The sequence below is a fragment of the Polyergus mexicanus genome, unplaced genomic scaffold (genome assembly GCF_030449975.1).
Source record: "Polyergus mexicanus isolate NDT 795.1 unplaced genomic scaffold, iyPolMexi1.0 SCAF_25, whole genome shotgun sequence".
Lineage (NCBI taxonomy): Eukaryota > Metazoa > Arthropoda > Insecta > Hymenoptera > Formicidae > Polyergus > Polyergus mexicanus.
The window spans coordinates 3,290,422-3,304,226 of NW_027223345.1; the positions used below are offsets into that span (position 1 = coordinate 3,290,422).

At 30.8% G+C, this 13,805-nt stretch overlaps 1 protein-coding gene across 2 annotated transcripts in view; it reads left to right on the top strand.

Annotated features, from left to right (window-relative positions):
* The window catches only part of Ssh (Protein phosphatase Slingshot), a 189,840-nt gene that overhangs the window by 11,174 nt on the left and 164,861 nt on the right, over positions 1-13,805 (top strand). The window lies entirely within an intron of this gene.

Sequence of the window (13,805 nt, forward strand, 5' to 3'; positions counted from 1 at the left end):
AAATTTGTATGGTTTTGAGGAGAACATAAGATAGTGTCATTGGTTTGACCTTGGATGGCATCGTTAAGGTCAAGTCAAGGACACCTTTAATTTCTTAAATGGAACCCCCTATTTTTTATTGCATATTCTTATAGCTTGCCTCGAGAGCTTTCCAAAACACTATAATTAAGTATTTTTTCATTAAGTACTTTCTGAGTTATTTTATATTTTAATCTGACATATTTTGATATAAAAAATTAAATATCTTGTAAAACATTTAGTTTTCGATAATCTTAATACTTTTATGTACAGAATAATGAGACAAATCAATTAGTGCAAAAAAACAAATTATTGTTTTAAAAAATACATTGTAAATAATTTTCTTAAAAACAATTATTTTTTATACTAATCGATTTATCTCATTATTCTGTATATAAAAGTATTACGGTAAGATTATCGAAAACTAAATATTTTACGAGATATTTAATCTTTTATATCAAAATATGTCAGATTAAAATATAAAATTACTCAAAAAGTACTTAATAAAAAAATACTTTATTATAGTGTTTTGGAAAGCTCTTGACATAAACTATAAAAATATGCAATAAAAAATAGGGGATTCCATTTAAGAAATTAAAGATGTCCTTGACTTGACCGTAACGATGCCATCCAAGGTCAAACCAATGACACCATCTTATGTTCCCCTCAAAACCATATGATTTTTGTTCAAAATGTTTTTCTCTAAAATGCTTAGTTTTTGAAAGAAGAGGGGCGTACGGGTGGTCTAGGACACCCTGTATATTTGCGCGCGCGCGCGCGTGTGTGTGTGTGCATCGTCCAAAATGCATCACTATAGTCACTTTTTTTCTTGAGCTGACATGAAATTTGTAAAACATAAGAATTCTATTTATATTTTTGCTGTCTCGTCTGATAACAACTGTTACTTACTCACATATTTCATAAAATGCACTATTTATTTAATTATTAAATTTAATTATTTTATTAATTTGTTATATGTTAGGTAATCCAAACAGATTTTTTTTGCTTAAATGGCTTTAATTACTATGAAAATTTAATGCACAGTGTCATTTTGATTGCTATTTTAATATTTAAAAGTTACTTTTTGTTGCTTTTTCTATCAAAAAGCAGTTACTATTTTACTTTTTTTAGGGTGGCAGTGCTGTATCATCAAGAAAACATTTATTTCAAATTTATCAAAGAATATATCTTAAAAATGGCTTCTGCATTATGATGTAATACATTCCGTACATTATAAAAATAAATAAACACATATTTTTTGCTTTTGATTTTTTGATTTTTTTGCAAATTTTGCTGGAAATAATTGAAATAAAATTTTTATATTTGTATCGGTGTATTATATTCATATTGTTTTTAAAAAGACGTCTTATACTAAATTTCTATGCATTTATTTCTTTATTTTTGTAAGATATTGGACGAATTTTTTGTTATAATGGAAATTTATCATAGCCACATATATTCATGACAAAATAAATTAGTGTACTGTGTAAAATAAATGCCGGTGTGAAGTTAGCACCTCATATTCAAAAATCGAAAATTTTATCATGAACTTTATTTGCACCTTAAATAGTTTTACAATTGCTGATAGGTTTTAGAAATAGTTACGGTAAAAAATTTAAAAATATTTTATTTTGAAAATATGAAGTGCCAACTTCCCGTGATACCGCAAAATGCGAGAAATGCCATTTAAATTATCGTATCTTATAGTTCTCGAAGAGTTCTACAGTTTTTGATAAGTTTTAGTAATAATTCCGGCCTCTAAACATTTTAAAATAATTTTTGAATCTCAGAGCTGGCACGTTATCTGCTAAAAGTGGTCAGAACTTTTTTATTTATGTTTTTACAGTTTCAAATCTTAATTTTTTTAGGTTTTTCACCGGAACTATTTTTAAAACCTATCAGGAACTATTGAACTATTTGGGTTGCAAATAGAACTCTTGATAAAACTTTTGAATATGAGGTGCTAACTTCATACCGGTAAAGTAAATTAGGTTTCGATGAGAATAAAAAACAAATCGTGAAAATAAGTACAATTTCTGTAAAGATAATTGAGGTGAACAACTACCGACCCGAATTAATCACATACTTTTCTTCGAGGGTAATCAAGATCTACTATAACGGGATGCTAAGCAACATGCAACTCATATCGAATAGGGAAAGTCACTTTAACGATCGTACGACATTATAGACACGCGCATATTTTGTGTATGTTAGCATACAAAGACACAAAGTCGCCACACAGGGTATTAATTACGAAGCGAAACTTAAAACTGGATAGTATAAAATTATGTTTTCTATCATTTTGCATGATATACTTTCTGTATGATTTTCATCTATTCCAGTTGAACGGTAATTATTTTTTTCGATGACAAACTTGTATTATATGTATAGTTTATTTGGGTGGAACAATAAACTTTATCTCAATTATAAATGTGATTATATCTGTGTAAAAGTTCTCATATATAAAAAAAAAGAATTAATAAGTTTTTAAAATAATTAATGATAAAATAAGTTTAAAATAGAAAACGATAATAAAATAGTTCTTTTTTGCTAAAATACAAATGTTTGTTCTTTTTTTACATATAATTATAGCTACATAATGTATTTTTATATAACGATCTTCATTTAAAACTATTTTGTGAAAGCACAGAAAATATCAACAAAATTTTTAAAATATTAGGTGTACAACTTTGCTTCCGCCGTTTTCCTATAGATGGCTTTAGCGGTAAGTAGTGGTCGAAATAAATAGATCATAGACATCATGCAATAAACTTGGGCATCTGTCAACATAACCCCATAGAAACATTAGTCGATTTGTGTCTGCATCATAAAGTTATTCTCGATTGAAAATGTCAGTTTACGAGCCAAATTCTCGTCATTTGCGGGAGGTTTTAATTTTCTGCTTCAATATGAAGAAATCTGCGGCTGAGGCTCATCGAATGCTCTCAAATACTTATGGTGAAGCCGCTATTAGTGAAAGAACGTGTCGTGAGTGGTTTCAACGCTTCAAGAACGGTGATTTTCACATCGAAGACCGGCATAGCGGTGGAAGAGAGAAGGTTTTCGAAGATGCAGAATTGGAGGCATTACTTAATGAAGACTCGAGTCAAAGTCAAAAAGAATTGGCACGATCATTGGGAGTGACTCAACAAGCAATTTCAAAACGAATCATAAATGTATAACCAGTTTTTTACAATAAAGTCTCGAATTTCGGAAAAAAAACGGCGGAAGCAAAGTTGTACACCTAATATTTTTCGAAAAATTAAGATTACGTACTTATAATTAAAACATTATACAAGAAAGAGTGTTATATTGATCTATTTATTTGGATGTATTTGCCACCACAATTTTGCAGAAAATTCTCATATGTAACTATTGTGCATTGTTTCATTGTTTGTCACGTACAAGCCATGCTTGTTTTTTAACTGTTCTTAATTGAGCATTAAGGTGTAATTAAGCATTAAGATGGATCGACACGTAACCGTTGTAACACTAATTTATGTATAATTCAGTTACATTGTTTGAAAGCAGGATCCGAAAATGTATTCTCTGCTTCCTTAGATAGTATCTCTGTATTATATTCTCTTTGTTACGTATTTTGGATACGCGCAATTACGAGCGATACATCATGAAATTTGCTAGAAAGTGAAAATTCTTTTAATTCATTATTAATATCATTAGTTATTATTTTGATTTATGATATATATCGCGTATTGAACTTTCTATTATCTAAAATAAATTTTATTGAATCTATTTTACTTTAAATCTTATTTATTTTAAATAAATGGCATATATTTTTGAAATATGCTCGAATATTTGAATTTGAAAATTTTCTGTTAGGGAAAGCTGTATATACATTTTTATCGTTTGATTTTTTACATATTCAGTTATTTTGTTTTGAACTATATTTTCTTAATACGATGTCAGTACTATTCTTTTAGTCAATCGGCATAAACTTTGCACAGACAGCAGACAGGAGACATTTTTCTAGCTTGACTGCAGAGTCAACTTTATCAAGCTAAAAAGATGATATATTGAGCGTGTAATGCTACAAAAGCGACAGATAGGGTTATCAAGATTTATGTGCTAATGCGTGCATAAATTATCTTTGATATACAAGAGAAATCAATATTATTCAAATCAAACGTGAAATCGTGAAATTTTCTTTGAGCTTAAGAATTTATATCTGCGCTGATACATTTTTATAAAGTTTTTATTTTAAGATATATGCACAGTTACATGTACCTGTTGTTTTTTTATCTATAAAATATTAATTACTCTATCTTAAAATATCCTGTTCTTGCGTTCTGATTCATGTTAAAATCAAAATCAATACGTTTTTTAATCGCACAAAGACAAACATTCAAACAGAAAAATCTGACAGTTTAAATTGTACTCGGAACTGATGACGGGCGGAATGCGGATACGAGATTCGCAATCGCGTACGACAATGTTGTTCAAACGGTCCCACATGAATTATCTCGTATTTCTCTTGATGTTTGTATGTATGTATTAGCTCTCGACACACTTCTCTTTAACAGAAATACATTGTTACGTGCATGTGCAGTTGATTTCGCTTTCTCACGATGTAGTCATGAGAAATTCCTTGATTTTTTCTAGACATCGATACGATCTCCAAAAATAAAGCATATTGATCGATATTAGATTAAATTATTGCAGTTAATTAATATTGAATATAAATTTATTTTGAGATAAAATAAAATGTAATATCTTACCTTATTCCGCAATTTGTAAATTTGATCGAAAATATAATTATATACTACAAAATTCGTATAATTATAACATTTGGAATAACATAGGCAAAGTAATCGGTCGTTAATATTATATTTTCTATCAAAAGAAAAGATAACAGCAACATATATTTTGTATATATTTTGATCATTACTTTTGCTTATTTTCTATATATGTGTTAACAATGATTATTAAATATAGATGAAAATTAAGAGCACGGTAGTCCAATTGTAGACTGAAATTTATAGGGAGTGTCAGAATGTTTATAGAGTCTGTCCCCATCCCCTTTCGCAAATGGCTCAAAATTATGAAAAATCGCGAAATACGTGTTCGATCATTTCGAGGGGATACTTTTTCAAGGGGGTTGGGGGGTTATTCCCCCAAGGAAACACTCCAAGGGGATCCTAACTCAAAAATTTCAAATGAAACTTCCCCATATTGTAGCATATTGTTTGAAAGGACATAAAAAAAGAAATTTTTTGGCACAAACCAGAGATTGATCTGTTCGGGAATTATTTAGAGTTAAAGTTCGAAAAAGACCAATTTTTTAAAAATCGTTACTCCCATCTGGAAAATTCTAAAATTAGAAAATGTTCAAGATGTGAAAGTATTCGTCTTTTTTAATTCCTTTTCATAAAAAAATTTAAATTTGTCCTTGGGATTTTTTTTCAGATCGAGAAAAACTGTTAAATTCAAATGTGTATGAAGTTGGCATATCAATTGTCAGCATATCAGAAAAAAGTGGAGTTCTCTTTGCATACAGCCGAGTTCTATAGTTCCTGATAAATTTTAACAATAGTTCTGGTCATTTAATATAAATAACGGAAGTTAAGAAATGATATGCTAACTTCCCGCGAAGTCAGCATATCATACCATTTTTTCGAAATTTACTCCATTGAATTTTATAGTTTTCGATGAGTTCTATAGTTCTATAACATAGTTCCGAGCGTAACTACTTCTAAAATTTTTTAAACTATTATCTTACCCAAAAAACTCGTATTTTCGAGTATAGAAGTGATATATTGGCCGTATTTCGAGAGTTCTGATTATTATAAAATAGTTCTCGTGTAATTCTGGGCATGTACATTGCTTTTCCAGAGTTCTGATGAAGGAAATAATTAGAACTCTTTGGAAAAGCAATGTGCATGCCCAGAATTTCACGAGAATTATTTTATAATAATCAGAATTCTCGAAATACGGCCAGCATATCACCTCTATACTCGAAAATACGAGTTTTCCGGATAAAATAATTGTTAAAAAAATTTTCTAATTATTTCCTTCATCAGAACTCTTTGGAAAAGCAATGTACATGCCCAGAACTACACAAGAACTATTTTATAATAATCAGAACTTTCGAAATATACGGTCAGCATATCACCTCTGTACTCGAAAATACGAGTTTTCCGGATAAAATAATTGTTTAAAAAATTTTCTAATTATTTCCTTCATCAGAACTCTTTGGAAAAGCAATGTACATGTCCAGAACTACACAAGAACTATTTTATAATAATCAGAACTCTCGAAATACGACCAGCATATCACCTCTATACTCGAAAATACGAGTTTTCCGGGTAAAATAATTGTTTTAAACATTTTCTAATTGTTTCCTTCATCAGAACTCTTTGGAAAAGCAATGTACATGTCCAGAACTACACAAGAACTATTTTATAATAATCAGAACTCTCGAAATACGACCAGCATATCACCTCTATACTCGAAAATACGAGTTTTCCGGGTAAAATAATTGTTTTAAACATTTTCTAATTGTTTCCTTCATCAGAACTCTTTCGAAAAGCAATGTACATGTCCAGAACTACACAAGAACTATTTTATAATAATCAGAACTCTCGAAATACGACCAGCATATCACCTCTATACTCGAAAATACGAGTTTTCCGGGTAAAATAATTGTTTTAAACATTTTGTAATTGTTTCCTTCATCAGAACTCTTTGGAAAAGTAATGTGCATGCCTAGAACTACACGAGAACTATTTTATAATAATCAGAACTCTCGAAATACGACCAGCATATCACCTCTATACTCGAAAATACGAGTTTTCCGGGTAAAATAATTGTTTTAAACATTTTCTAATTGTTTCCTTCATCAGAACTCTTTGGAAAAGTAATGTGCATGCCTAGAACTACACGAGAACTATTTTATAATAATCAGAACTCTCGAAATATGGCCAGCATATCACCTCTATACTCGAAAATACGATTTTTTGGGTAAAATAATTGTTTAAAAAAATTTTAGAGGTAGCTTACGGTCGAAACTATGTTATAGAACTATAGAACTCGTCGAAAACTATAAAATTCAATGGAGTAAATTTCTAAAAAATGATATGATATGTTGACTTCGCGGGAAGTTAGCATATCATTTCTTAACTTCCGTTATTTATATTAAATGACCAGAACTATTGTTAAAATTTATCAGGAACTATAGAACTTGACTGTATGCAAAGAGAACTCCACTTTTTTTTTTATATGCTGACAATTGATATGCCAACTTCATACACATAAAATTCAAGACTTGAATGTTACAGTATTGCCGATATGTATGCACACGGATGCCTTAGTGCACGTATTTTTTTATGGAAAAGACTTGAAAAAACGAACACTTTCACACTTCAAACATTTTTTTAGGATTTTTCAAATGAGAGTAACGATTTTTTTGAAAATTGGTCTTTTTCAAACTTTGATAAATAATTCTCGAACGGATCAACGGATTTGGTTTGCGTAAAAAATTTTCTTTTTTTATGCCTTTCAAATAATATACTACAACATAGGGAGCTTTATTTGAAATTTTTGAGCTAGGGCCCCTTTGGAGTGTTTTCTTGGGGGAATAACCCCCCAACCCCCTTGAAAGAGTATCCCCTCGAAATGATCGAACGTATTTCGCGATTTTTCATAATTTTGAGCTGTTTCCGAAGTATAGGTGATGGGGACAAACTTTATAGACACCTTGTATATATATATGAATATGCCATGCGTTTTTATTCCATTTTTATGAATCATAGTATAACAATATAGGATTATAAATTAGTTATATATAATTAATTATATATAACTGTCATATCGAAAATTTATGAATTTATTCTAATCCGGGATATTATGGGATTGCTAATTTTAATAGTTGCACATATGCATATCCTTCTCGGAGAAAACATTAAAACCAACATGAGCATTGCTATTTTTGAAGCACCTTGTATATGCAGTAGCTTGAATGTATCTAGAACTGTGACCCTTGTTTATTGTGAGTAAAAGTGAAGATGAGTGGGAAGTGTGCTTGAAAGGTCATGTGTTGTAATATAACGCTCAGACTTACTTGTTGAAACGGTATTTTAAAACATTTCACGTAAATATTATAATTCTCATAGCTTGTATTAAAACATCTCGAAAATTTTTTAGCGGTATGCAAATGTTCAAAAAGATTGTGTATTTACTTCTCTTTCGAAATATTGCATAAATGATGTTGATTATTTAGGGGCTTAGGATAATATCGATAAAATAAATTGTTCTTACTTTCACGTTAGACATAATTCGACTTAAATTGACTTTGCTGAATTTTAAAATAAAGAATCAGTTATTAAAGTTAGAAACACTCTTAGTAGTGATGGCGAATTATCTCACTTTATATCACACGAGACTATGCATTCTCTGTATGTTCGCCTTGAAAACCACAATTTAAAAAAATGCAGGGCCTCTACTGCTCCTTCTTTTTCGCCTTGTCTCGGTTAGGCGCAATCTTCTTTTCAGCAAATAAAAGATTCTATTTTAAGCCGCGTTAAGGTAAGATTGGAAAATTATATTGCGCTTCTAATAGAGAGAGCACGCGCATTGTTTTATGCGCTCACATGATCAATTTTCTTCACCGCGACGATAATACATTGTAAAATATCTTCTCCGAAGATAATTGCAGAATGCTATATTTTGCATATTTTAATCTCACTGAAAGAATGTCAAACTATATAATATTATTGAATATTCTTGAAATTATGGCAATTATTTACCATCCAGCTCCAATGACGTTAACCTTCACATATGTTGTCAAGGATATAATCCTGAGTAACTTTTCCTTATAATTTAATCGGCGGTCTCTTATAATTTTTGAGATATTTAAAGTTAAAGTTATATTCGAAACGAAAATTTGGTTCGAGTTATATAACTTAACTTGAATCAAATTTTAGTTTTAAATCAGAAATAGATTTGGATTAGGTTATATTTTGGTTATATTGGAAGTGGAGCCTCCTCGTAAGGGAGGCGGAATCCGTGTCCATACCCCTATTAAGTTAGCCTCTCTACCAGCGCTAAATAAGTTTTAACTTAGATTAAAATTAGGTGCTAATTAGGTGCTAATTAGGTGCCGAAGTCCGAAATTTGGTGCTCGAACCGTTTGGCAGGAAATTAGATTTATACTGGGGAAGGCTGACTTAACATTAAGCTGCCCCCCCCCCCCAACCCCCATACAAAAAAACATATAAATAAAATGATTATTAAAAAAACAAATACATAATAATTAAGTCCTGCTAATTAAGTGCTTTCAGAAACCGATATATTAAGATATATCCAAACTAAAAGTTTCTATACCACTTTACTCTTGTATGGTCATGGACGCCACCGACGTTTAAGTTCGAAATCCTGCCAAACGAATCGAGCACTTAATTCGGCGTTTAGATATTTGGATATAATATTAATTAAAGAATATTTTTTACACTAATAATTATCAAGCATCGAATTATTTAATAGGATATTACTCTTGTACGACGGTGGGAGCAACCGACGTTTAAGTTCAAAATCCTGCCAAATAGATCGAGCACTTAATTCGGCGTTTAGATATCTGGATATAATATTAATTAACGAGTATTTTGATATCAGTAACTATCGAGCACCTAATTATTTAATATAACTTTACTCTTATACGACGTTGGACGCGACCGACGTTTAAATACGAAATTCTGCCAAACGGATCGAGCACTTAATTCGGCGTTTAGATATTTCGACATAATATTAATTAACGAGTATTTTGATATCAGTAACTATCGAACACTTAATTATTTAATAGGATTTTATTCTTGTACTTCAGTCGCGTGACGCGTACAAATTTTAAGAAACATTAAAAAATTAGATGCTCAAAAGTTATTAGTATAGAAATACTTTTTTAAATATATTATATGAAGATATGTGAACGCCGAATTAAGTGCTCGATCCGTTTGCCAGGACTTCGAACTTAAACGTCGATGGCGTCCATGACCGTACAAGAGTAAAGTGGTTTAAAAAACTTTTAGTTTGGATATATCTTAATATATCGGTTTCTGAGAGCACTTAATTAGCACTTAATTATTATGTATTTGTTTTTTTAATAATCATTTTATTTGTTTTTTTTTGTGTGGGAGGGGGGCAGCTTAATGTTAAGTCAGCCTTCCCCAGTATAAACCTAATTTCCTGCCAAACGGTTCGAGCACCAAATTTGGGATTTTGGCACCTAATTAGCACCTAATTATCACCTAATTTTAATCTAACTTAAAACTTATTTAGCGCTGGTGGGAGGGCTAACTTAATGGGGTTTCCATGCATATACTTTATAACGCGAAGCAAGGTCCAGCCTATGATTGTTGTGTGGATGGGAAAGTGTATGCGTGAAGGCAATGAGTTCCGTCCCCCCTCCCTACAGGGGGTCTCCACTTCCAAAAGATATAACTTAATCCAAACCTATTTCTGAAAATTTGGTTTGGATTATACAACGTATTACAACCCAAACCAAATTTTGATTTTAAATCATCGTTTTATCGTTTTATTTCTCAAACTTTATTTGGTAATAACTTTTTAATGTCTTTTTAATGACAATAACCGCCGATATAAGGAAAAGTTACTCAGGATTATATCCTTGACAACATATGTCAAGATTAACGTTATTGGAACTGGGTCCGCTATAGTAAATAATTACCATTCGTTGTTTCTCCAAGTATAATTTTGATATATTTTGTTTTATCTAATACATGTTTTAACGCGTTAATTCTTTTTCGCAAAAGAAGAAAAAAATTGGCATTTCATAAAAATTACATTTTTTAAATACATAAAAAGAGTAATATAGTATTAGTAAGATAATTATATATGATGCATATATATTGTATATATATATATTTAACTTATGCGATATGATTTTTTCTTGTTAATGCGCAAATTATAAAAATTGTTACATTGTAATTTTCCTAGTATATCTTATTTACGCGTGCCAAAAATGCTCTCGAAGACAATTCATTTTGCTTATATGTTGAGCATCCTTGGTTTTGGGGGACTAGAAAGGGGTTGCCCTATCGTGCACTTTGCATATAGAGAAGCGCACTTAATACGAAGGGGCTAGTTGCATTTTTTTAACGGTGCGGGACAAGGGTAGCCTTGGGTTGGTCGTCTATTGATTTTAAGGGTTCATTTTCTGCGTGACTGTGCGCCACGGCGCAAGACTCGGCTCTCCGTATCCTCTTTTGGTATTTACGATGCACTTTATTAATAAAAAAGTCACCACACAGTGACATGCGCGCAGCCTACATGCAGCCAAATGACGCGTGGAAATCTCTCGTTACGATATTATTTGCGAGAAATGATATAAAGCAAGCAGTAATCTTGCTGTGATTTATTAACTTGGGTAAATGTTCGGATTAACTTACATCTCATGGATCGTTTTCATTTTTACATATATTATAGAGGGCACATTCCTAAGTAACACGCACTGTGAATTTTGTGGCGCTCTCTTCTGGTTTCAGAGATATGCAATTTTAAAGTTTCACAGTTTTAATGCTCTTTCAATTATAAAATAAGAAAAAATAAAGTTTATTTACGTTGTATCTGTGTAAAACAGACGTGAAAAAAATGTATGTTTACATTTCTCGAAACGAAACTTCTTGAATTTTTCCATTTTCGTAAATCTAAAGTGGAAAATTGTAAACCCATGTGAAATCTTATTTCGCATTAAAAAGTATATACATGGAAACAGTACGTTTCGCTCCCACTGCGGGAGCTTCACTATAAAAAAACTAGACATATAGATTTGCGTTGAACTTCGCTTTGCGTGGAGTAACAATTGTGAAAACGATTTTGAAACGTATTAGCAGTAACATAAAAACAACTCTAAATGTAAACAAAAGAAAGTGTCCGTGAAGTTGGCACGACGTTTTACGAATTTGAAAAAAATATTAAGAATTCTAATAGCACTTTTCATAGTTCTATAGTTCCTGATAAAAATTAAGAAGAGTTCCGCATTCCTTATATTAAAAAATCGAAATTGAAAAAATGTTAACTTCGCGAATCTAGCACGACACCCTCCCCTTTAAAGTACTAAAACGCGTTGCATATTATCATTTTTGGCAAGAGTTTCGGATAGTTCTCTTCAAGTTCAGCACATATATGCAATTTCAGGTCGATATTCCGCCAATTAACAATTTTTAATCAATTTTTAATATTCATGCCTAGCACGACACTCTCCCCTCTAAAGTACTAAAACGCGTTGGATATTATCCTTTTTGGCAAGAGTTCTGGATAGTTCTGTTCAAGTTCAGCACATATATGCAATTTCAGACGGATATTCCGCGAATTAACAATTTTTAATCAATTTTTAATATCCACGCTCAGCACGACATTTAATGAAAATGTGCAGAGTTGGGAAAGTTACTTTATAAAAGTAACTCGTTACCGTTACCGTTATTTTTTCTAAAAAGTAACTTGTTACCGTTACTCGTTACCAATTTTAAAAAGTAACTCGTTATCGTTACAGTTACTAAAAAGTTACGAGTCGTTACAATTTCCGTTACTTTTTTACAATACAAACTAATAAATTATTTTGCATAAGAAAAACTTTTAAAAAATTGTAAGCAAGATTTCATTCAAGGTTTATTACAAAATAAATGATTAAATTTTATCGAAATTCTTTATTAATTTTTAATAAAATTTGTTGCTCCATAGTATCATCATTTAAATGCCCTCTTTGTGGTGTTAATACAGATCCACCGATGCTAAACATTCTTTCTACAGATGCACTGCTTGGTAGAGCTGTATTATATTTAATAAAAAGTTTTTTAAGTTTCGGATAGTCGTTTAACATTTCTATATTACAATTATTTGATTTTAAAAACCGTTGCAATTCTTCTTGTTCAGATTCATTTTGCACCGTTTTTTGCTCAAAAATGAAAAAATCATCGTGATCGTCAGATTTTCCAGCTTTTGGAGAATTTTCAGTTGATCGGATTCCCAATAAATCCTCCAAGTAATTTTCAGCACGTTTTCTTTTTTCTCCGGTTAACCAGTTTAACTTAAATTTTGGATGTAAACATGCTGCTATTATTAATTCTTTTGTTTCAAATATTGTAAGAAATCTAAAATCCAATATAGTAAATTAAGCGACATTGTTTGTTTTATTGAAATTCATACTTTTGAATCAATAGTTTAAAATAAAATAATATTTTTCAATTAAATCCTTATTTAAAATTAAATAACATATGTATTAATCAAATTAATAAGTTACCTTTTATTTAAACCTTGCTGAATAGCTTCAACTAATGAATGGCAATCTATAAGGTCAGATTTATTGAGATTTTCTAATTTTCGTTGCAAGGTACTTAGAACTGGTAGTAAATGAGAACTCTGCTTTTCCGAAAAGATAAAGCTCTCATTGGATATCGCGCGTCGCGTCATCGCACTGGTCTGCAAGAGCCATAAGTTGATCAATCACATTCAAGCATTTTTACAACATAATAAGAATGCTAATTGGTCGATTTGCTTACGGCTTTACGGTTAAGATAAAAATTTTATCACGCACAATAGCAAGAATAATATCTTAAATAAATCAAAAAATTTGAAAAAAGTAACGATAAAAGTAACTGTTAAATTCGTTACTCGTTACCGAAAAATGTAACGAAGTTACTTTTTCCGTTACAAATAAAATTTGTAACGCCATTACCGTTACAGTTACCGAAAAAAAGTAACTGTAACGGTAACGGCGTTACAAGTAACGCGTTAAGTACTCTGCGTTGATACCACTGCTT